General features: G+C 41.2%; 1 protein-coding gene across 1 annotated transcript in view; it reads right to left on the bottom strand.

Annotated features, from left to right (window-relative positions):
* The window catches only part of NRG1 (neuregulin 1), a 305625-nt gene extending 284207 nt beyond the window's left edge, over positions 1-21418 (bottom strand). Inside the window, exon 1 of the mRNA XM_074856434.1 lies at positions 21354-21418. The gene's annotated coding sequence lies outside the window, so the exon portion shown is untranslated. The remainder of the gene's footprint in view (positions 1-21353) is intronic.
* Positions 21419-25515: the final 4097 nt, after the last annotated feature.

Below are 25515 nucleotides of genomic sequence, written 5' to 3' on the forward strand. Positions count from 1 at the left end.
AACCATCTAGCCTTCTATTCTATCACTAACAGCTAATTTAAGAAAATATATTAATGAAAAGGGCAAGTATAGAGCCATTCTTTTCTGCTATGTCCTCCAGGTGCCATTTTAATCAGTGAGTGATAGTCCTGTCCTCTAAATAGTCTTCTTTTTCTGAATATCTTGTGGTAATGAAGCTCATGATGTAATTATAGTAAGGTCTGTGGAAGGAGGTTAAGTGTTCTACTGGACCAAATAATACTACTGGAAAAAAAAAAAAAAGATATATTTGGCACATGAACCTCTTTTTTTTTTTTTCAAGTATAAAACAGAAACAGTATTCTTCAAAAGCTGAGAATAATTCTTTGAATTTTCACTAGACACACTAATTAGTCAGACCATCTAAGACAAAAAAAGGTACTTCATGCTCATGGGGCAGAGGAAGTGTTTTAGCATCAGGAGAGGTGATAGGATGATTATGTCTAATGGTTAAGAAAAATAATAATGTGCAATACAACAAATACCTGTTCAGAATCTATGACTTTCACTGTTTGACAGTTAAGGACTTTAATTGCTTGGCTTGTGCTTTGAAGGTGTTTAGTGATCTCTCATTTGAGGATCCAAACCGAAAGTTTACAGAGTGACCACCTTGTGAAAAATATGATCCTACTGAAAGAGGATGTTTTAATCTTCTGCTGATTGTCTCCAAGCTCTGCATGGCAAGTGATGGTTAATCAGTTCAAAATTTGCAAGAGGTGACTTTGAATACTAATACCTACTATTGCAAACACATGATAAAGAGACCTTGACAGTTTGTTGTATGAGGTGTCATGCTGCAGTGGCTCTGGGGATGTGCTGGCTGAAGAGTGCTTGTCTGTTTAGTTGTTGCACACATCAAAACTGTTCCACAACTCCCAACTTTCCTCATCACCCCTCAGTTTACCTTTTCCTGCACTAGTCTATACCTTCTGGGGTGCATGACTGCAATGTCTCACAGTATTTGAAATCCAGATATTGCATGCTTCAAAACAGTGACTGCATTCTTCAGGAGACTGAGTCACACCCAGTGTGATCACCTCTGAGGCTGGATGAGAGACATCCCACTGTCCCTTCCAGGGGGAGATGTGAGCCTCTAAGTGAACCAAGAGCCTGGAATCTAAGAGCAGCAATAAATTAGCTTGAAATAACATCCAAGATATTTCATTTATTGGAGTGGCTAATGAATCAAAGGAATGGTTGAGCTAAAGCTGTGTCTGACCCTACTTGACTCAAAGTGTTTCAGCTGCATATGGATAACTGTGCTAGTCTATGGTTCACCCAGACCATATAAACTTGACACAGGATGCACTGGATGAGCTCAACCACTTGCTTGTGATAAGGGAGTTAAGTAATCATTATGGTCCTTTCTGTCACTGCTGTGACTCTACCTGCAGACAGTTGACTGTGGAAAGGGACTCGTGCTCCATAAAAAGCTTGGTCTCAGACTGGGACTTTTCTTATTGCTTGGTATTCACTAAAGCAAAAAGCCACTCATGTGAATAAGCCATGACATGCTATGGATTACTCAGCTCTACCACAAGAGCGGCAGCTTAAACTATTTACGTTTTTAAAAGATGATATATATCTCAGTTTCATTTTTTAAAACTTACGCTAATATTTGAATGCCTAATATTTAATATCCATGGTCACAAAAAAAAAAAAAAAAAGTTTGTCAGATGGAGAAGAGCCTCCTCCACAATTTTAATAAATGTTATTCATGCAAAATGTAATACTGACCTGCAGGATCATTTTAAGCAAAGATTTTACTCAGTACAGCCAGTATAGCTAAGGTCCAATAATATCCAAAACATAATGCACTTCCCTTCCATGTTCATCTTGGATTTTATTAAATAATGTCTGTCACATACAAAAGAGTTAATAGAGACATCACTAATACCAATAACCTGCATTTTTCATTGCAGTAGAGTTTTATGTGTATTGCAAGGAGATGCTTTTTCTTTCAAATCTAGTAATGTCTTTCTTCATTTCCCAAAAGAAGGCATGACAGCCTCTTGTTCAGCTGCTTCTAGTACCCTTTTGGCAAGCTCCATACATTATTTTCTCTCATCAAAAGTTATGCATACTCCAAATCTTCTTTACTCTTGCAGATTTGGTACGAGGCAGATATTTTTTTTTCCTATTGATTTTCAAAATATCTTGTGCTATCATAAGCCAATCTTGGTTGATATTGAGCAATTCTTACATTAAATTACATGAAGTTTTATAAATTCTGAATTACACCTATAAATGAATTAACTGTGAAAAGTGCTAGGAGCTGGCTTAGCAAAATCCCAAACCCTTCTGTCCTAATGACACAGGCCCAAACTTTTGCTGACTGCATTATCACATGCACAGACCTGATCTGTTTGATTTGCACATGAATGCTGACATTTTTTAAGAATTACAGCATTATAAGTAGTAGTGTCTACAATTACTAACTAACCCCCTGTCTTTCTGTGCTTCTCAGTTTCCATCAAACAAATTTTTATTTTTTTATAGAGTCTTCCCCATGTGTTTGTAGTATAGACTATCCATCTGTGTGACCACGTCCCCAGAAGTGACCAGCCTCAGGAGGAAGAGATTGTGCTATTTGCTGGGAGCTAATTGAATTATTTCCTCAGCCTTGATTTGCAAAACACTTACATACCCGCTAACTTTTCTCTGAGCTCAGCACGGCTCTCAACTGAAAATTCACTGCAGAAGCCAACTCCAGCATCCATGCTATACAGCTGCCCTTAGTTACCTACTTATGCCTGCAATGGGATTACCTATAGCATACCTATGGGCTTTACACACCTGGGATAAAGTGTCCAGCAGGATGCCTGTTAGTGAATACTCCTCTCTGCCTAAAGGCAAATGCCTTATTTGATTCTCTATTTCAAGCCTGAAGAGAATCAGCTGAGCCCTCTGTGAGTGGAAAATACTGGCTTTCACAGACATTTGAGTCAGATCTATTGCAGCTGGCCACTCAAACATGCTCAGAGCTTGATGTTTTGAATGTGAGGGGCTGTAAGTTTAGTTGTTCACATTCCTCCTGATCTGGAAGGTAAACCAGACTAAAGAAAAGCAAAGTCTATGTTTTCAAATACACGTCCAAGTGGGATGATGGCACAATACTAATACTTGTTAAAGATTTTTTTTTTTTTTTTAATAAAGAACTCTGTCAACAAATATATCCTTCTTTACATCAGGCTGCAGCATTTTCTACCATATCATGATGCATTAGTTATGCATGCCTGAACTAGTGATGGTTTTATGAGAACCAGTAGAGTCATAAGTAGATCTTGAAAGATCAATTTTAGAGAAGGCTATTGCACGCATGATGTGGACAGGGAAGAGAGAGGGAGAAAAGAGGTAGATTTTTGTATAATGTAAAGGCAGCCTTGTGAGAAGCACCTTGGCTTAAGAATATGGGATTCATACCCTGGCTCTCACCACAGACCCCAGCATGACTGGGCAAGTTACTGAAGCTCTCTCTGTATTTGTAAATATAGAGTCTCTCTCACAGACACAAACCTCTGTGTGTGTGTGTGAGATATGTATCAGGACTTTAAAACATTTCTGCCAGAGTATCAGTAAGGCCGTTAGGGCAGCTGAATCTCAGGAGGCGGGAAACATTTCCTTCTCTTTTAGAGACCTGGTTCTGCTTTCTATAGGAAAATCCACCACGACAATTCTGTGCTGTAGGATGAGATTTAACTATACATCACAAAACTGATTCCCATCCAAATTCTCTGGTATACAAGAATCCTGCAGTTGGCTTGTTCTGATAGCATTTTGAAATTTATGTTTTTCAAAGAGTGAAGCACAAATGCTTAAGTACAAACATGCACACCATTGCTAAAGATATGCAATATGGTATCCTATACACCCACAAATGAATGTATCCTCCAAGTGCCAGAATGGTTTTCCTGTTCCAGCACTGAAGCCCACAGTGGGCTCTGTACACCATTTCAAAGCTGTTTGAGAGTACTGGGTTTCCAGTAGCCTCCCTTTCTCAGTTGCAGCTCTGGTCAGCTTGTATGGTCCCTCCCACAGAGGACCACCAGCAGTACCATCCAGCCTATCATACAACCAAGTCAGAGGAATCATAGTCTCTACCCACGCTAATTAGAATCAACTCATTAACACAGAGGATTTCTTCTTCCTGAGACCATGGAGTGCAACATCTATTTCTGTTGTTCCTGTGACAACTTCCACAACAAGGCACTGCAAACATCTTAAAATTATTGTAACCATTTTAAGTTATTCCCCCTGAGCACAGGCTAATTAGCTGTAGTGGAGCTTTCATCTCCTCTTGTGGCAGTCTTTTTGTTACAGAGCTGCCTCAGCCTCTCTTTGATCAGTATGTCCGTTTTCCTAGGGTTGTCTTCTCAATGCAACAAGTTTGGATGTTCACAGAAATGATGCTGCTGAAACTTTCCATTGCCCTCATGGCAGGAATTTCCTCTGGCTCCATGCAGTCTACAGCATGGGATTTGTGACATACTTCTCTAATGGTTCAAAATCTAAATTTATGAATAAACCCAAGTGGAGGGGTGCATCTGAGCATGACCAGACTAGCACCAGCAATCTGATCAGCACACCTTAAGTGGCTGTTTGCTGTTACACTGGCAGTTCATAGTGAACTAAATGAGTGACTGGTCAGCAACCACATTTCAGTGGCAGTGGCAGTGGCAGCAGTGTAGTCCGGCCCATCTGTGATCACCTGATCATGCTCTTGGATACTGCTCTTAACAGCCAATTTTGCAATACTCTGAACATCTTGCAGCACCTGTTAATAGCCAGATATGAAATGTCATAATGCACACACTTCTTAACACTTATATGAAAACATGGTATAGGTCAGAACTGAATTTCATAAAGACATGATTTGATGCAAAAATTCTTCTGTGAGAATCCAACATTGAGTAACAATTTGTAAGGGCTGAGTCCATTAATACAGCTATATTTACTCTCTCTAATAAATACAAGGTGCAGGGTAAAAAAATACCACATCCATAAGCAGTTTTACAATCAAAACTAGCATGATCTAGCACCAAAGTTCAGAACAGTTCATCACTGATACTATTAAACAACTCCATTAAGGTGAATTATACATGAATTATACACCTATAGAACTAGGGCCTTTTAGCATGCAACCATAATGTGCCTTTATTGCAAGATTGCACCTTCATTGCATGTTTGCTGGACCCTACATGCCTGGGAAAATGCTCTATGGAAAACACCAACCTCTGCATGAGGCTGAGAGGATGAGGATAAGCAGACCCAGGCAACGACTTTTTGATGTGAGGTAATTTGTTCTTCACAGGATTTGGATTCACAGGAATAATGGTAAGGTATCACTACAAGATGGTTCCAACTGTGTATGCATGCCTTACACTAAGAGGTTGGCTTACTCTGAAGTTCAGAGGACTTTTTATCTAAGCAACAAAACACTTGAGTTTTGCCATAACAATAAAATTCACAACCATGCCTTAGCAACTGATTGCTGTGCAGGAAAGGCTCTGCAGCAGTTGGAAACTGGTATCCTGGGCTGGGAAAAAGAGCTCCATGGTAAACTGTGTATATCATTAGGTGAGTGTGAGAGCAGAACTGAAGGAGTGAGCTCCCAAATAGGTCTGCAAAATTTAATGGCCCATAACTATCTCAGACAATCACATACTGGATAGTCCAGTCAGATGCGCGACTGATGTGAAGAGAGGCTGTGATCAACAGAAGGTTGGCTTTAATAACTGCCATATGAGAAGGACGTTGCTTTTAGGTTTTCCATCAAAACTGGTGTCTTTTAATGTGTTGTTGTTGGATGGTTGGGGGTTTTGGGGGGAGGGGAAATTATTATTTTCCTCACTGAGTAATTGAGGGATTTTTGAAGTCTCAATGTAAAGTTCCTGGAACTTTTCTGTGGACACAGGTTGGTCTACAGACCTGAGAACAGTCATTGATACTTGGGGATCCCTTTGATTAGTAAGAAAATTGTTAAAGGATTCTTTGGTCTTTTTTCATGACCATGCCATAATATATAATGCCAAATAATTGCAATGAGATGCTATGTAGGCCAGAGAAAATGATGCTCTGAGATGAGAAAAAGCCTTCTGAAGACCTTGTCTTTTTAGTTTCCCCTGCTTTCTGCATGGTTTACAAGGTAAATTATCAACATTTGTTCCTAACAGTTGCTGCAGAAACATTTAGGATGCCTGAGAGAAAAGAACTACAAAAAATACAGAATATTGGAGGTCTCTCTTTGTATGACAGAAGATGGATTAAAATGATAAATGATGATGTACCTAATAAAGATTTTACAGATTGTGGTTTATGATATCTTGTAGCATTTCCACCCCACTGGGAGCAGCTTTTCAGACTAACAACAGCCAGTAATGACACAGCATTATAGTGGTAATAACTCACTTTCCTGTATAATCTGCAACTAATAATGGAAGTTAGTAACAGGATAAATCCATGGAACAATGGCCCTCAGCTAAACTCTTGTTAGTGAATCAAAAGGACATGAGATCTTCAACAGAGTGAAGAGAGTATGCTGCAGCAAAAGGTTCCACAACATCTTTGAACTCCCCTTTAGCCAGCAAATAACTCGTACAAGCATGTGGAGGAAGGCAACAAGCAAGGCGGACAACTGGTTAGAACAGCAAGCTGTGGAAACAACTACATGCTAATGAATTCAAGTAGAAACAACACTGAGGGGAAAGTCCTTAAACTGAAGCCATACTCAAACCATTTCACTTTTCTTCCCCTTCCCCAGAGATCAGGGTGGGGAGGGGTGGACAAGGAGAGGAGAGGTTCTCAAAGTTTAGCAAATTACTTTCTTTGTTTCTGACAAAATCTGAATAAAACGTTCAAACCTGGATACCTAAAATTAGTCTCCCAAGTCTATCTTTAGAGAATTAAGTATAAAGTCACATTTCTGTAACCTGTATCTCTGTAGGTTGACCCCTCTACTCAGCCATGCAGCATGTGATATACACAGAAATTTGAAGAGATGAGGGCTTTAGCAGATAGAGCCAGGCCTTTCAAAAGCACAGTCAAACAGCTTCCACACAATTAATGCACAAAATGAAACACTGTGTAGACTTTTGAAAAATCTATCCCCTGACACCAGGAGAGTGTCTGGCAGCCACATCTCCTAACCAAGTCCCACTGTTGAGTACCTAATTTAATGCACAATTATTCCCTGCAGGAGCTAAGCATCCTAGACAGCATAGCATTAGTTTACTTTTAGTTGTTTACACATTTCAGCTATTTTCTTGTGGGTTAACCTTCCCAGTCCTAAACTGAAAGTCTGAATGCAAACATCTATGGCACCAAAAGATCATTCCGGGGGTATTTCTAAATAGGCACTGATGAGTGTGTAGCCAGTATTGTATTTCAACTTTCTGCTTCATTTAGAGAAGTGGAAAACAAAGACAGAGCTGCACTAACTCCTGGGTTAGGCAGGTAGAGACCAGACTGACTCACGATAAAGCAGTGGGAATACTGCAAACTAGAGAGGGTCTACAGAGGGAAAGCATCGCCTCCCAATGATTGCACTAGCCAGTCCTGCTCCAATAACACCTTGCTCCCATCAGGAAGGGATCCTGTGAAGATGTTGATACATGTTTTCTGGAAAAACTGCCAGTGGGACCCTTACTAAAGGTGACTGCTGCCTTTCTCCAGGGCTTACTGTGAAAAATCTCCTCTCTTTCTGTGATGCTATCAGTTTAGAGCCCTCCCTGCCAGTGCAGGAGCTTATTACCTGCATAAATTATAAAATGAAGGGCTTAGTTATAATCACACAAAGGTACTAATATAAGGCATTTAAAGGCATGAGATTTTCCCCCAGGGCAGCAAAGGGCAAGCAGCTGGTTCTTATCAGTGACTGGAAATTACCTCAAAGTGGTATGACTTCTATACCAAAATGCTGATGATGACGGCAGCTAGGGTGAAGTTTCTGAGATGCTGGTTTTGGGTGAGTTTCCTGTGGCATGAAGGGGAACAGGTTAATGTCCAGCCAAAGGCTTGGGAGACTTTTTGCTGGATGGATGTGGGTAGCAACATGCAGGCATTTGCTGGCTGTCACTACTGTCCTGGCTTAGTCACTTTCTCATTCCTGCAAAAACAAAGGACTTACACAGCAAAATGAAAATCAGAAAACTCAGATGTAGTAAAAAAGGCTAAAATCCTGCAGATTAGGAGATGGGAATCTGTTGTGGTCTGAGAAAGAAAAGGGAGGGTAATGGCAAGTTTTAAAATGCACAGCAGGTCTAAGGAAGTCACAATGAAAACTCCCTCCTGAAGTGGAACAGACTGGAAGGTGAAAAACTTCTCTCACTGGTTTTTGACGAAGCAAATTAGCCAAATTTACAGGTTCAATTCAACAGTTGCCAGATGAAACCATAGTTGAGGCTGTTGCATCCTGTCAGACCAGAGGCAAATACCCCCTTGGCCCAACAAAACTGTGCACCTTACACACTGCTGTGTCTCTGGGATTTCCTGTAACTGCTAGCAGACTTCCAAATATCACTAGACACACAGGCTGAAATTTTCAGAAGTGCTCTTAATTCTGCAACTGTGGAGCTGGACAGCAAATCTTTGTAACTTGGAATATACCATGGCACAAACCCTCAATCGAGTTTCCTTCTTATTTCAAAGTTATGTTGCAATGTAGGAATGTGACTGCAAACTTGTGTGGGGGATCAGCAACCCTGAGAGGAACTAGTTATAATAATAAATAGATCACTCACTACCTTTCTAATTCTGACCGTTCAGTAGAGAAAACTAAAACACTGAGGGAGAAATTCTTTTGAGAAATATACTTAAAATAACTGTTTTCTCTGACTTGTTGTGAAGGGTTGTGAGACTTTAACAAAATGTCCTTACCCATGGCAAAGCAAGGACACCAAAAAGGCCCTTTCTGCAGTTTTTCTGTAAAAAGATTTGCTCCCTGATCACTGGCAGGGAATCTGAAAAACTCCCAACAAAATTCTCCTTAGGAGTTTCAGACCAGAATAGCAGGAAATAAAAAATTAGAGTGAAAAAAAGAAAATTTCAGAAAATATAGGATTGTTTTGGATTTTTTTTCCACAAATTCTCCCTCTGAAAAGAAACGGGCTTTCCATGAGATGACCTTCAACGTCATGGAAGAAGTGAGAAGATCTGAGTGCATGGCACAGTTTGGTGCCAGCACTGCTTCTTTCAGAAGCTCATTGTGCTCTCTAACTGCTCACAACCCCCTCCAGATCGAGTGGGGGAACACAACTCCTGCAGAAGTGCTGCCTTCATCAGTTGTGTTACAGCCACTGCCAGTCCCAGCTATATTCCTCTCTTGCATGCTGCAGAGAACGGTTTTAGTTTTCAGCCTTGTTGAGCCTGTTAAACCTCGATCACTATGAATCTAATTCCCTGATGGGCCAATCTGTAACGTACTCTGTCTCCTATTGCTGGAGCTGATCACTGCATTTGCTTAGTTGAAAAATGGGTCTCCTTGATGTTCATTTTGAAGTGATGGTACTTTGTTGGCATTGGTCATTCCAGCCTGATTTCAGTTAAGCTTCCAGGTTTTGTTTAAGAGGTTTACTCACTTGAGATCTTGGTGCAGAAGTTGGAGGAGGATAAGAAAGAATTTCATGTAATTTCTTTGTTTCTAAACCACATTCTATGCATAAAGTTTTACAAAGATTTCTGAAAACGACTATGGAAAATACAATTTCAGAATGGGATTTACTGGTCTGAAAGCAATTGCTTTAGGTTGAGAGACCTCCTGTCCTTTTTCAAGAGTCCCCATTCTTTTGACTATGAAACTCACTCCCTAACTCCCTTCTGATCAAAAGGAACATGGTCATGTATAGGGACTGTGAGGATACCGAGAAATAATAATCTTAAAATTAAAGAAAATCAGAAATTAAAAAAAAATTTTTTTCACCTCTTATATGATTATCTGTAGCACATTGTTTTCAATTTTTGCAAAACACTTCAGAAATACTGGATTGTTCCAATTTAAATTTAGACTTTTAGGAAGGGGGTTACAGTGATACATTCAAAGGTGTAACTATCTGTAGTATAACACATTCATAGAACAGAATAGAATAGAATATTCCAGTTGGAAGGGACTACCTAGGCCAACTGTGGATACTATGCTTGTGGCTGTAATTAACCAAATTCAGCTAAGTAATTCAGCTAAATAAATAATATTGAATTATTAAAGTTCTTATAGAAATTAAAGTTCTCTTAACTGACCCATCTGCAAAGTCAAAATTACTTTTAAAAATTTTGCAGCTTGTCTTGTACAAGAAGGGAGTTGGATGCTTTTTACTTTCCAGCTAGGAATCATGGACAAGGAATACCACATCTGGTGTGATTTAGGAGTTGTCAGTTACTTGCTAAAAGGAAAGTACCACATGTGCATGGTGCTTCATGTGGCACAGGACTATTTATCACAACTTCACCCTGTGAAGAATGACAGAAATGGACTGTGTCAGCACAGCATTCAAATGCTCTCACCAGGCACAGGATGCTTGCTACCAGTAGCATAATGAAAACTGTTCAAACACAGCCCTATATGTCCTGAAAATGCTCACTTCTGACCCAAACATGCAAAACTTAAGACATCTAAGAGCTAAAATGATCATACCATATGCCCTTGCTCCATGAAGGTTTCCTGCCTCCCACCATGTACATTTTCAGTAACATGTGAATGCCTGAAATAAAGCTCCAGGTACCACTGCCTTTACCACACTGCTTAGCTTTTTTTCCCTTCTTTCCTCTACCATGTTGCCTTTACTTTTCATTCTCACAGAAACACTGGCTTTACAAAAAAAAAAATCTAAGAGTGGTAATAAACATGGGTTGAAAATCTAACTCCATCCGGAATTACTGCACTGAAAAAAACAGATGTGTTTGTTATAAACACATGCCTGTCCAGCTTCTACTTTGCCTGCAGTTCGCTTTTACTCTCAATAAAAGATTCAAAGCAGAGCAGTCAGGAAAACAAACAAAAACTATCTTCCTCTTCAAGCCTGCTGCAGCCTCGGGTGCATTCACAACAGTTGTGAGGGGAGGTGTGGTGTGTGCTGCAGTTTTGGCTCTCTCTGAGAGTTGGGGTGTTGGCAGAGTACCTGCAGATGCATCTTGAAACTCAGGAAGGCACTATCTAGAGGAATAGAAAGCCCTGTTTTACTTAAAGTCCAGGGTCTCTCCTCATCAATCTCAGCCTGCTGTGGAGGGAGTCACTCCTGATGTACAACAGTGTAAGAGTGAGTAAACAAAAGGACTGTTTTGGTTTGCCCCCAGAACTTCACAGTGAGGACTGGGCATAAGGGCAGGCCATGGGGCTGTAGGAAGAGAGACACTATTCCCTTCCTTCTCTTGAGTGAGGGGCACTAAACTCATCTTGGAGGCATGTGAACAGCTGATACTACCAACATCATCAAAAAGCTGCTTCGCACCTATGCCTCACTCTCTGCTGCTTCCTTTCATATCCTGTAACCTGTTCTCGCCTGCCGTCAGAAGAGATTTTAAGTGACCTCTTTGTAAAGACCACTTTGTAAAGATCTCACCTGTCTTTTCTGGCCTTTGCTCATTGAAGTTCAATTGGTACAAAACAAGAAGATTGAAAGATCCTCTCTAAAGTGCACTAAGACAGGTTTTCCACATCCAGAAGCCAAATGACCAGTTTTCCAGTGCATAAGCAGAGCAGGGTGAACACAACTGACTCTACTATTCTTCTCATGCACTCTGGAAGAGGGATGCCACTGACTCTACTATTCTTCTCATGCACTCTGGAAGAGGGATGCCCCTACTTGTCAAATTTGCAGCACGAGAGTGTAACAGAGTGCTGTCAGCTCTCATGGCTGGGCAGTTCTGGGCAGCTCAGCAAGCTTTGAATCCAAAACTTCCATAAATCAAAAACGCAGGCCTATCATGGTTATGCCAAAGCCCCAAGCCCAGGAGATTCATTGAACCCTTACAAAGATTAACCATTAGACAGTGACAAAATCCTCACAGCACAAATTGCAATTAGTACAAGCAAATGGGACCTGTTTATCATCAAGCATCTGTTTTCAGTCTATTTTAATCACGGTACATTCAGGTTTCCAAAGAATGGAAATAGAGGGCACAGCTCTGTGCTCTGAATTTATGAACAGATGCAAACTGATGCCTGCTGGGCATGAACATGCTGGTAACCTTCTGTATTAGAGAGGGAAATGAAACCCAATACAAATGGGATTGGCAAGAAGAGAAGTGAGGTATTTCACTGCAAATGAAACATTGTGCATTCGTTGGAAAGAGAATAGAAAAAGTCTTGGGGCTTGACTCCTTGCCTCATACCAATAGGCTTAAGCCATGATAGAACCTGGCAAACTTGACTTCTCCACTTACTCCAACAAGCATTTCCATAGGGAGGGAGCTGCCTCATGCTGGTGACAGGGTGACAGAATATGTGCCCTCATTTTAAATTGAGTACTTAACATTCTGTAAAGCCTGTCTGTGGTAGCTTGTTCCTGAAGTCATAGGCTGGACTGTAGTTTACTTCCTACCTCCCTTTTCTCAGAAAGCAGTGAGTCTGCCCTGTCAGTAAAGCCTAGACCCAATTGTACAGCCAAACCTAGCCTTGACCCTTGCAGGAAGGGAAGCTTTTATCACAGTTGAAATCCATGTAGGAAACAAACGGTCCCTCGCTGCCCCAAATACAGTCTAAAGACCACATGCATGAGAGAAATCATCATATCCAGCAGGAGGTTGATCTGCTGGGTAATTATCTTATGTTTTGCAGGGGCAGGCATTACATTTTGAAGAGACTGATGGGAAGGTAGAAGTACTTCAGGCAGCCATGATAAGAGAAATCTACTTGCACTCCTGAGAATAGCCATCTTGCAGAAGCCCCCATCTTGCAGAAGCCCCCATCAGTAAAGATTGTTTGGCAATAGGCACAAGCAATGGGAAGAAAAGTAAAGACATCCTGATGGGAAACCACAGAAGGCATGGGGCTTGAGTGTCTCCTATGTGTTGAGGTGTTCCAGTAATGCCTGTGATGAACTGAAGTGGTCTAGCTATTTCACCAGTATTGTGGGCAGCAGTATAAACAATGCTTTTCTGTGGTGCTGCATTTCACAGCTAGCCTGACCACTTGTAGAAGCCTTTCCCCTCACTCAAGCCTTCCTAACACCTCTCTGGTTTGGAGTTCAATGGGTTGAGCTGAAATGTCAGCCTTTCCCTGAGCAGAGATGCTAATAGTCTCTTTCTTCTGCCACGAATCCACTGATTTACCTGAAAACTACCCCTGCAAAAGGAGGGTTTTGACTAGTTTTTCAGTCAGCTCTTGCAATTGGAGGAACGGGAGAGATGACAAAAGAGAGGAGTCAGGGAAGCGTGACTGGCAGTTGGGGCGAGCACTGAGCTTGATCTTGGATGACACTTGACCAAGATCTTGGATGACACTTGACCAAGATCTTGGATGGCTTTAGATGAGTGTGAAGATATGGATGGACAAAGATGCAAAGCTATTGAGCTTAGGTTGAATTTCAAGGCACTAGGCAGGTGTAATGGGATAACACCAGATGTTGGAGAGAACAGCTTTCACACCATCTGAACACCTGGCCTGTCCACATACAAGCAGTGCTTGTGAGAGGCCCGGTCTACTTCAGCAACACATTGACACCTTTATCTGAAGGGCTTTTACACCTCTTTTCCTCTTCTCTCTTTGCTAGATTACCTGGAGACCTAAAGATATGGTTAGCAGAGGAGGCTACTAACAGGGATGGAAGGGAGCAATAAGCCATCCTTGCAAACATCAGGGCGTAATTGGGGCTGACCATGCAGCAGGGCCATCCCAGAGAGGACTAGAAGATGGGAAGGGTGACCAGGCATGCAGAGATATAACTGACTTAATTTGGGGACAGTGCAGCCTAAAACTCGTTCTTCATTCTAACGACTGTGCCAATAGCCCTGTGTTCTCATTGGCCTTGGAAAACAGTGACAGAAAGCTCTTTGTAAATGCCTTAGCAATGGAGAGAAAACCCCCAAAACTGTAACTCATTTAAAATCACAGGAAAAAAAATTCAATTCTGCATACTGGAAATATGAAAGTAGCTGAAGTCATTACAGCAGCTTCATAACATATTGTGAATGGCATTTTTTTGTTTGTTTCTCCCTTCTGAATTTATGTCAGCTCACTGAACAAAATTTTGTCACTTGCATCAATTTTTGCCCTTGTAGGCCCTATGGACTTGGTCCTGATTTAGAACAGTGAGGAGACCTTGGCTACAACTATGGGATGGCATGGGATGATGGCTGCAGCTGGTGGCACACAATTCCCTTCACATTTCTGTAGGCTTAGTCAGCACAATGTCAGGAGTTACCCCATGACAGTGATTAATACGTGTGGGCTGGTGTAGAGAATGCCAAGCAAGAGAAGTAATGTCCTCTTACAGAAAAATACTTTCTCCCTGTTATAAGTTGAAGGATGTTAAGAATAACATATGAAAATATCCTTAATGACACTCTAGTCTGACCAGTCTAACTGTTCGTGAAGCAGTTTCATCCTTCAAAATCTTACTTAAACCAGCAACAAAAGTCCCTGTGCAGTTCACACTAACTGCCCTATGAGCACAATAGGACTTTACACATGCAAGGACCCACTCCTACAGGCAGCCCACAACACAACTGTGAATGAATAATGGTAGACAGGGAACATAAAGGGAGGGAGAAGTGTTTCCCTCCCTGAGCTACAATCCATGACTCTGTAAAAAGTTCCACAACACGTCCCATTTTATTTCACCAAATACAACCTGCTATTTTATGAGCTGTTAAATTCAATAGCTTGCTTTCTTTTCTGTTGAGCTCACATTGCCTACTGGTCCCTGACTATCTGCTATTTGGACAACTTCTGGATGTCCTTAGCATGTGTGTCACAATTTTTGGGACATTTTGTGCTCTTTCCTGTTAAGGATTCAGGGTGATAACTAAAGATGTGTTGCACCCTTCAGCTGAGTAAGCTTATTCAAAGAAATTACTGTATCTAAGAAGGAAATCAGCTGCCGGCTTGCAAGCAGTTAGCTGGTCATCTCAGTCACATCGTTCTCCTGGCTCTTCCCAAACATACTTCCTCCTCTGTTCTTTGTCTGATCCTTTGGAAACTGTCACATCCAAGTTATGTCTAGGTGGACCGTACCTACCTAGTGCAAGAGCAGAAAGAGAGCTGCAGCCAGAACAGAAATATAGTGTAAACTATGGTTTCTTACAACCTTTCAAAGTTCCTCTTCCTTATGTAAGTGAAAACTTCATGTGAAAACACTGCAGGGCAGGCAAAAATCTTCCTTTTTTGAATTCTTCATCTACAAAACTGTTAAGAGTTGTGGCAAATACTTTGGTCTGAAGTAACATAATTATAATGTGTAATTATTTCAGAGCTGAATTATATTGTAGAGAAATTATGTTCATCTTATACATGTGTTTAGATCACTCCATTTCATATTTTCTATCACCTCCTGTTTGTCCCATTCACAAAAGAAACAGTCAGATGCGATAGTACTGACTTAAAAAATACAGTAATTTGATTTAAGCACAAAGTAGGAAAAGCCAAAGGCTGCTTTAATTTGATCTAAACAACAGGTGCTTCTGTAAATCTCTGCAGTTTATGCCTTTTTCCTACACCCCAGCCAATTCCTAAGCATTCACACTCTGCATGGTTAATTAAGGACCAGTTTCTTCCTTACTGAACATCTGAATGAAACCACTGGATAAAGCTCACTTATACTTGCTAAGACCTAGTTTATAGCATTTTATCTCCATGAGCTTTTCAGAAAATTCAGATGAAGGCAAATTCTCCTTCTGTCTTCATTGCCTTTCATACCCTGCTCTTGAATTTAACCTTTTATTTTAGTTTAGCTGAATTCTGAGTGAGAGTGCCCACACCAGGATCTAATTCTGCATAATAAATGCACTTCAAAAATTAATTCAAATCTTATTTGCTGAGTGTCCGCATGTAAACAGGCTCCAGAATATCTATGAAATACAAGATAATATAATATAAACCAAAAAAAGTCCACAACAAGAAAAAGCAATTAGTGGATGTTTTTATCTTTTAAATCCATCTCCTGGAGGCAGTTGTTAAAAAAATATAAATCCCACAACCCTGAATATTTCACAGCTCTAACACACTGAAGTATTTAAAGATCAAGTTCTGCTCTTTCTGAACACCATGAGTGCCTCTCCCCTGTTCCCCCTTCTTGAGCAATAGACACACTTTGTGCTGGGACTCACCCTGCAGTGGTACTGACACTGCTGAGACTCTCCCACAGAGTGCTGGCACATGCTTTTGTCTGATCTCTGCCATTACCTCTGCCTGTCCCTCTGTCCTGGTTTAGCTAGGATAGGGTTAAGTTTCCCCAACAGTGGGGGGAAGCTCTAGCCAGGTTATTCAATACCATGCTGATGTCACCTCCTGGCACCCAAGCGCAGGAGCACAGGTGAGCGCAGGAGCACAGGTGAGCGCGTGTGTTATGCCATCTCTCTGCTCTCACTGCTGTATCGGTACATACCTTGCTCTGTTCATTGTTATTACTGTTATTGTTATTGTTACTGTTGTTGTTTGTTGTGTTGCTGTTGCTCTGTTGTATTAAACCTCTCCTTATCTCAGCCCCGGGGCTTTGTATTTCGCTCCTTTTGTGGGGGAGGGGCAGCGGCCGTGTGGTCTCAGACCCCGGCAGGGGCTAAACCACCACAGTCCCTCACCTGGAAAAGCAGACTTTGCTCTGCCATTTTAGTGTTGTAGAGAAGAAACCTGAGGGCCATAATCCAGCACTGGCATGCATCATTACCTCAGAAGATCAGCGACATTATGCCCCTGTCTTGTCACAAATTCACTCCGGAGTTGTTCAGATTCATAAAACCCTGTGTGCATTAGGAGCTTGAAACTGCAAACGAGGTGTCCAGCCATGCCTCTATCCTTAAAAGTTGTTCCACATGATGAGAGTCATCAACCCTCTGTAGCTGCTGACTTCCTGCTGCTTTCAGATCTCGGCACCAAAATTTGTGCCAGAGTGATGTTTCTGTAGCAGCTTTGATTAACTGGAACAAAACCAATCATTTGGAATTGTCAGCTGTGATGGAATGAAATGTTTTCATAGAAGGCACTGCACAATTATTTCTTGCTAAGGCTAAAATTGTGGCAAGCCACTCCTGTGGAAGATTTTCCATCCAATTTGTATTGTGACAGACATGATTAGGATGCTGACAAAATCAAGGCATCATAGTATATAAGAGCACAGAAAGGATAAGCTTTTAACTCTTGTAATAACAAAGTGAGCGGGCAGCAGTGCTGTTAGCAATATAAATTCACTTTCTAAATTTTCCCTGTGAGCTCTGGCAACAGAACTAGCAGTCATTAGAAGACTGCAGAAAGAATTTGGTATGTCTCAGGGAGTGAGCTAGTTTGCTTTCTAATGAATGGCCATAAAAAAAACCTAGTAATGTCATAGATAGCAAGAAAAAACAGAAAACATAAATTCAATTTTAATCATTAACGATCCTGATAAGATACTTATCCCCAAACCCACTGAAATGAATAGCAGCCACCCAAGCAGCCTCGGTGGACTCTGAATAGGAATTTTAAGAAACAAAATACAATAGACAAGAAATGCAGAATGCAGTATGATAGCTTGAAATTTCTTGCTTCTGTTTGACATATGAACAGTGACTAGCGTGTCAGAAAATCAGTCCGTTTTTCACATCTATGTCTGTTGGCATAAGAGAACATCTGCTATTAATTCTTCCTACAGACCCTACCTCAGGTAATACTTAAGAGCTCAGTATGCACAGCAGGAATTAATAATGCGTTCTCAGTTTAGATTCCCATTACTACAAAAAAGGAAGGTTAAAAAAACATTCAGAAGAAAAAATTTGGTGTCCATCAAAACCAAATGGGAGCTCAGCGCTTGAAAATATGCAATAGATGTGATATCACAAGTGCTTACATAATGCAACAATACTTTCTTTTTACTAAAAGAGCCCAGGAGTTTATCACAATGTCACATCAGATTCACTGGCATTTAGCCCTTGAAGACTATATACTTCCTTTCTAAACACAGGTGCAAACTTAGCTGGATTGACAGCCCCAGGACCTGACCCGTTCAATTTAGCTACACAACAGGAACAATGCTGTCAGAGTGAGACGCCTCTAGCTCTGATCCCCAGGACATCTGTGAAGAGGAAGTTTTGTCCTTCTGCCCTTGAGAGAGTTCAGTCAGTCTCAGTCTTATGGGGAGCAAGATTTCTTTACCCATTTAAGATTGCCAGCACAGCTTCCAGCCTTTGTTTCCTAAAATCCTAGCTACTCTGTGTATATTGCAGACTTCATTTTAATTTGAAATTAAAAATTCCATCACATTCATCTCCTGTACACTGCAGACTACCAGAAGACAACATTCACCTAGTGGTTTTGGAGGAGACAGCTTATTTCCAAAGAGGGAGGATACTTTCTGCAGCTTACATGCTAGACTGAGTATCAGACCATACCTCAATATCAGTACTACCAGACTGTACCTCAACGCACAGGACTTTGTCAATGATTTTACAATAAATAATATAATTAGATTATATTGTTTGGAAGGCCCCTCTGGAGGACATTGAGTCCAACCCCTGGTCAAAGCGTGACTTTCAGGTTCAGTCAGCTTGCTCCAAGCCTTGTTCAGTAAAGTTTTGGGTATCTCCAAGAATGGGGATTGTACACCCTCTCTCAGCCAGTATTCTGTCCACCTAGATAGACTATTCCTGTTTGTACAAGGCTTTGTCATTCAAAGGAGACCATCCTCAATAATAAGGTCCTAACATCATTTTAACATGCTGTGGAAATCTCCAAGGATTGCACAGCTACAATAATTTTTACACTAAGCCATGCAGGTCCAGTTTCTGACTGGGAGAGTGGGAGAGGCTACATACAAATGTATGGAAAGGAAAGGAAAAAAAAAAAGCATTGGCCAAGCATTGTGAATAGCATTGCCCAGCAGCTCACCTGCTTGGTATTACTTGGTTGCTTTTCTTGTCTGAATTTTCCCCTGAATACTCAAACGTTGTAGCCTCAAACTGTTCTTCCTAGAGAGGAAGCACAGTGGCCATTAACAGAACCACTGAAAGCAGAGCTAATCACAGTCCACCTTGAAATTTGATTAAGTGCTCTAACAACTTGAGGAAGAAAAGAAAAAAAGCCCAAAATAGAGTGCTGATCTAGATAAGTACAGGATTGATGATGAGCTGAACTAAAAGGAGGATATGATAGTGTATTGTATTTCACAGAGACTTAAGTCTCCAAAAAGTGCTTTGCAGCTCATCCTCTCACAAAACATATGGCTGTACATGTCTGAGGCTGTTGCTTTTTTCTGTTGCTGTTTTTGTCATCTAGGACCTGGTAAAATGTAATCCCTGTGTTCAGATCCACTCATTGACTGCTGAAGGCTTGCTATGATAAACCAAGCACCAGCTTGAATTCCTCCCCCTGCCCCGCCCCCCCCCCCCCCCCCCCCCCCGCCCCGGCCCGTGCTCAGCCTCCTATCTTTGGGAGATTTTAAAATCTTTTAAAATCACTTCCACCTGGCATACAGGCCCAGGTCCCTCAACTGCATGCTGCAATTTCACAATGAGTTTCTGTTGATCTCAAGACCCGTGTCCACATGTTTACTGACACATGGAACTGCTTACAGGATTGATACAGCTGCCTTAACATCTGGTTTGATGCACTGCCCAGGATATCAGCACTTCCAAGTAATAGTTTACAGAAGTGACCATCAGACTGCATGAACTGTAGGACTTAAATAAACCATCAGAAAACTAAAAGAGGGAATAAATACAGTATGACTCAAGCATTTGGGGCAAAGAAGTATGGCAAGAAGAAACAACCAATTATTTGCTTAAGAGTCACATATCAGTGAGACATTGGTCTGTGCTATAAATTTTCCATTGTTCACTGTGCAGCATAAAATCAGATTACAGCATCATTTATGATAACATCATTACAGTTACATTTACAGTTTATGAGCAAGATTTTAACAAATATATTAAAGTCTACTAATAAAAAGGTCCATCTTCATATATATACCAAAGATATATCTTTGCAGTAGTTTGCAACGGCTTTACACTACCTATCCATGAATGAGATGCTACAGATTATATAGCTCTGGTGGTCAGTCTTGAACCAGTGACAGACAGGGTTCACTCGCTCGGTCCCTCCCTGCCAGAGGGTGTCATTTGTTCTGCTGTCTTTGAAGTGGAAGGGTGAATGGAGGCTTTTTCCAGATCTCAGGCCAGACAGCTTAGGTAAAAACAGTTCACTGCGACATCTTCATCCTTCAGATTGCTGTTCCAGAGACCCAGAACTGTTTTCTCTGAGTCTTTTCACTGCCATCTCTTTTCCCTTCTGGTGTCCTCTCCATTTGCCATCAACTTTTCTCATCCCCCCCAGCTCATGCACTTGTCCACTTCTCCTTTAACCCACTATTGTCTCCCCAGCTACTTTCTCTGTGATGCTGGGCCAAAGTTTGTTGGTCCCAGAAGACTCATCAAGAAGAAAACATAGCACAGGAGTAGCTTTTAGGAACAGTGAGGAGCAGGTGTCATTTTTCATTTGTTCTGTGTAATGAATTTTTCTTTCCCCTCCTACACGCCATAAAGAGTCTCTCCCCTCAACACACATATCAGGAAAAGGGGCCACCAAGGACTGGAATCACAAGTGTTGAATAATGTTGTGTGCGTGCATAAAGAGAGAGAAAGAGCATATTATGCCATGCAAAGGCTCATCTTCCCCCACCAGGTGCTTCAGGGAGCACCAGAGAATCTAAGTGATAGCAGCTAAATTACCTCAAAACTGAAAGCAAGGTCTCTTCACCTGTCCTAAAACAGATCAGTGCTCCTACACAAATCTGAGGCTGGCAGCTCTTGTCTGCAGCTGGGAAAGCAACAATTCAATGAAGAGCCTTGTCTGTGCATGTCTTCCAGCCTCTTCTCTAGTCAGCTGAAGTGTCTTAAGCTTTCTTGGTGGCCAGTTTTCTGTGAACAGCAACCAGTTCCAAAAGCCTATTCTGTTGGTAAAATGCCCTAGCACTTGCCCTTGCACATCAGGATCCTTGTATCTTTCAGGAAAAGCTACCTTTATCTAATGCTTTTAGTTAGCATTGGAATGCACACATGAGCATTACACCATCTAACTTGCAGGCTGCTCCAGCCAGAGGGAGATAGGGGTGACAAACCTATCCTCTCCTTCTTCTGGAGGCCCTCAGCAGAGTTCTTGCACCTTCCACGTGCACATAAAACAATACCATTTCAAGGAGTCCCCCAATTGCAAATTGACTCACTGTTTGATCTGCTGTTGACGTCTGTCTGTGTTGGTGCCAGGCTGTACTGAATTGACCCTTCAGAGGTGGCCCTTCCTGACAGTAAATGGGAGAAGAGAAGGGAGGAAGAGAAAGAGAAAAGAAAGGGAAGAAAGGGGAACATTTAGATAAACTCATTGAAGAAATCTGCAGACCACTATTTTTTAACACTTCTTACCGTAAATTCCTCCCCCCTCCAACACACACACACACACATGCACACAAACACATCTCCCAGCAGAAATCTAGAAAAGCTGGCTGCCTGGAGTCCTGCCAAGGAGTCTCTTTGTCTGAGTGTGAGCCCACTGGAAATGCCTTATCCTGGGGTCATTAAAGAGGGTGGAGGGCATGCAGATCAGGCTGTGAAGCCTGAGTTAATCTTTCAGCAATTCATTAAGGACAGATGCGTACGATGGGACCTGAAAGTTAAACATAAGCATGCCCACCCTGCTGTCCTGTTCATTGACAGACATTGGATGCAGCAGAAAAAAATAACTTGGCAGCATTTCTAATTATGGATAACTTTTCCCTCAGAAAATTGCAGTCCAAATCCTCTTTGGCATTAAAGGCATGTATAACTCAGGTCAGCAAAAGCTGTGTTACTAACCTGACATGTGTCTCTTTAGCAAAGTGCACTTGTGGATTTGGTATGGAGGGAATAGTCCCTGCTGCAGAAAGTGCAGAGTTACAGGCATCAGACTGCTCTGATGTTCTTTGTTCCAGACCTGCTGCCCTGTAAATGAGGCACCAGAGTGGGACTGGCAGCCTCTCAGCCTGAAAGGACTTGAGTCCCCACATTTTAACATTCAAGGTCATGTTCACTACATTTCAAACCTAGTTCTCTTTTTGGTCTTACTGCCTTCTCATTTGCACAAGGTCTGGGTGTCAGAGCTAGCTTCTATGACCTCCAGTTACCTGCAGTGTTGATGGAGGACCCTCAGGTATGTGATATATTGTGAGCAACACAAGGAATCTGAAAGGTTCATGGAGCTTTCAATAAAAATAGGTTTTTTGCTGCTGCTACAGAGCAAACAATGAATCCATGAGCACCACAGGTACATGGCCTTGTAAACAGCATATTTTACCAGTGAGGAGGAAAGGAGCTTGGAATCTGTCCTTCAGTCCAAAGTCTTGGCTTAACTACTAAGACAACAGTGAGTGAGTCTAAATACCATTCTACAAATAAGCATTGTCTTTATTGAGCTCTTACTTCTCTTGAAATTATCTCCCTTCCTGACTTGTTCTCACAGAATTTGACTGGGCCATACATACTACTTAATAGTGAAGATGGATGATGAAACAGCATTCACATTAGTTATAGGATTTTTCAGAGAGGACATGCATAATTAATTCTTCATTTGAGAAAGCACTGCAATGCACACATGAACATTACACCGTCTAGAAATGCTCACTATACTAACTGAAGAGCAATTAATGCTAAGTTATTGCTGACAGATGCTTTCACCCATTCATATGAATGCAGAAGAATACCGTTGAAGTAATTTGTGTCTCATAAGTGCAAAAGCTGAGGAGGAATTTCAATTTTATTGTCTCTACCTTGCAGCAAAATCATCTAAATCAAGGTATAGGGCCATCCCTCCAAACTCTGACAAAGTTTTAAGATACTACTCTTGAGTTACTTTGAAGACTCCAGTCTCTTAGGGGCTTTTCTATGTGTATTTGTGCTTACATCTGCTTGCAACAGCTTTTCACTAAAAATCAGCAATAGCCCAAACACCTTCAGACTCTTCAAAATTGCCTAAGAGAATCAGTAAAAAAAGGTAATTTGGTCATGAGTTCCTGTTCTTTTGCTGTTTCATGTGTAACAGGAACACACTGATTCTCTTGCTGAGAGGAAAGTGAGGTGAGTGATGCACTGGCCTATTGTTTTTTTTTAAAGATCGCATTATATTCAGAACTACTCTTTATTCAGCACTATTTTCTTTCTTTCCAAAACAGCCTTCTCAAATCTAAAAAGCATCATGCTACCTACCTAGGCTTTCACTTCCTTCCTGTTTATCAAAGAAACCACTTCTAAGGCATTCTTGTTGTTTATAAAGATTTTCCTAGAACTTGCCCTTCTCTATTCCAAGTCCTTTTGATCTCCAGCCTCTATCTGTGCTGTTCCTCACTTTTGTTTGTACAAGAGCTTTGCTTTCTCTAATTGCATATTGGTTTAGTACTCATCCATCCAGGTTTTTTTCCCTCTCCTTTGCCTGCCTTGCGTTTGCTTCCTTACTAAGGTATTTTAACTGTCCAACATTTTTCAATAAGTCACTACTGCTTTTATTATGTCTTTATTTCTCAAAACATTGCTTTACACGTCAAAACTGAAACTTCCTGAATGCAGGGCTTCTAGAAGCCTCTCTGCCCAAATGCTGGGTTAACACATTTTGCCACCCTCTTTCTGTGAGTCTCTTGAAGGATTGCATCTTCAAAGCAAGAAATAAGAAACCAAAAGTATATTTTTAAGGTATAAAATCATGCCCTATCTTTTCAGTGCTGCTGGAAAATTATTATTTTTAGTCAGTTGTCAACACTCCTCTTTTGAGTTTGTGAATCTTTTTTTTCCTTCTTTGGGGGAAAGTGCAAACTATTTCACAAGCACTGAAGCGTTACTACATATTAAAGCATTTTTATGTGCCTAAAAAACCACTTTCAATTAAAATTGCATTTACAGTTTTGGCAATTGTCACTATTTCTTTCCTTTCTTTTAACAGTTGTCTTATTTAGAGCTTCAGCTCCTTGGAATAAATGAAAAACAGAGAACCACAAGTCAATATAAACAATGAAACGTTCAGACAAAAAAGAACAGTAGCCTTTGTGGTTGTGCATAAAAACCTGAAAACTCAATCCCTTCCTGCTCAAAAACTGAAATAGTAAAGCCCTTGAACTTACATTTATGATAGGTAATGATTTTCAAGGCAGGGTTAAGTCAAGAAGGTTAAGAGAGACCTTACTGCTGTCTTCAGCAGCCTTATGGGAGGGGAGAGCAAAGATGGAGACAGATTCCTCCCAGAGATGCACAGAGAAAGGGTGAGAGGCAGCAGGCACAAGATGCAACACAGGGCACTACCATGAGATTTAGGAAAAGCTTTTTTCCCCAGAGAGGAAGGTCCCCATTGTAGCAAAGTCTCAGAGACATCACAGGTTCTCCATTCTTGGAGTTATTCAAAGTACAGTTGTTCATGGTGTGGAGCAATCTGATCTAGCAGAACTAGTGTTGAGGAGGGAGAAGCAGAAGCAACCTCCAGAGGTCCTTCCAACCTGCATCATTTTATGATTTGTGTCACAGGCATCTAGTAATGCTAAATTTCAGTATTTACACACCACACATTCTCAAAAGAGAATAATCGCTGACAGACCCTGTGGCACCTTCAAGAGAGGTACTTCCCCTTGCCTCAAAAAAAAAAAAGTAATTAAAAATTGGTCATCCACTACATTCTCTACTTGGTTTCATATCAAGTGCCCTGTATAATGCAACCAGAGATACGGGAATGAACAGTATGTGCAAAATGCAAGATAGAATCATAGGGGAACCAAAACAGCAAAAAAGATGCTGTATTGGCAGATATAAATGCCACGAAAAAGGACATATACAGGTACAGTATCCCCCTAAAATCTCTTCCAGGGAATAGCCTTCTGCTCAAGAAACAAAGAAGTAGGAGTCTACCTACATACTTTGTCCATTTTTAAAAGATGGAAGCACAGTTTACACAGTGCTATGTGAGTATAAATCTGGCCTCTGAAAGTCAGTGCATTGCTGGGTACCCAGGAAATGTACATCCAGCAAGCTCCCTGAGCACTCTTTGACAAGACAGAATTCAGTGCTTCACCTTCAGCCTCCCAAATTTGCACCACGGCCAAGAGAGAGCAGCCAGGGAAATAACCTGTTGCGAGCAGCAAAGAGTTCCCTCCAGTACAGAAGTAAATCTCCCGCAGGAACAAACATCACCAGCTGATTTCTTCTTAAAACCAATTTCTGTTTTTTCTGCATATCAGATGAAAGAAAATGATTCACAACAATTGTCCCTGCATTTCCAATGAAGTGATGCACCTGTGTCTGAGGAGAGACAGGGGCTCCCAATACTCAAGGCCCATATTGGGGGTAAGTTTCACTAAGGGGCTGGAGAAGCAGCATCCC

Source organism: Strix uralensis, chromosome Z (genome assembly GCF_047716275.1).
Source record: "Strix uralensis isolate ZFMK-TIS-50842 chromosome Z, bStrUra1, whole genome shotgun sequence".
Classification (NCBI taxonomy): domain Eukaryota; kingdom Metazoa; phylum Chordata; class Aves; order Strigiformes; family Strigidae; genus Strix; species Strix uralensis.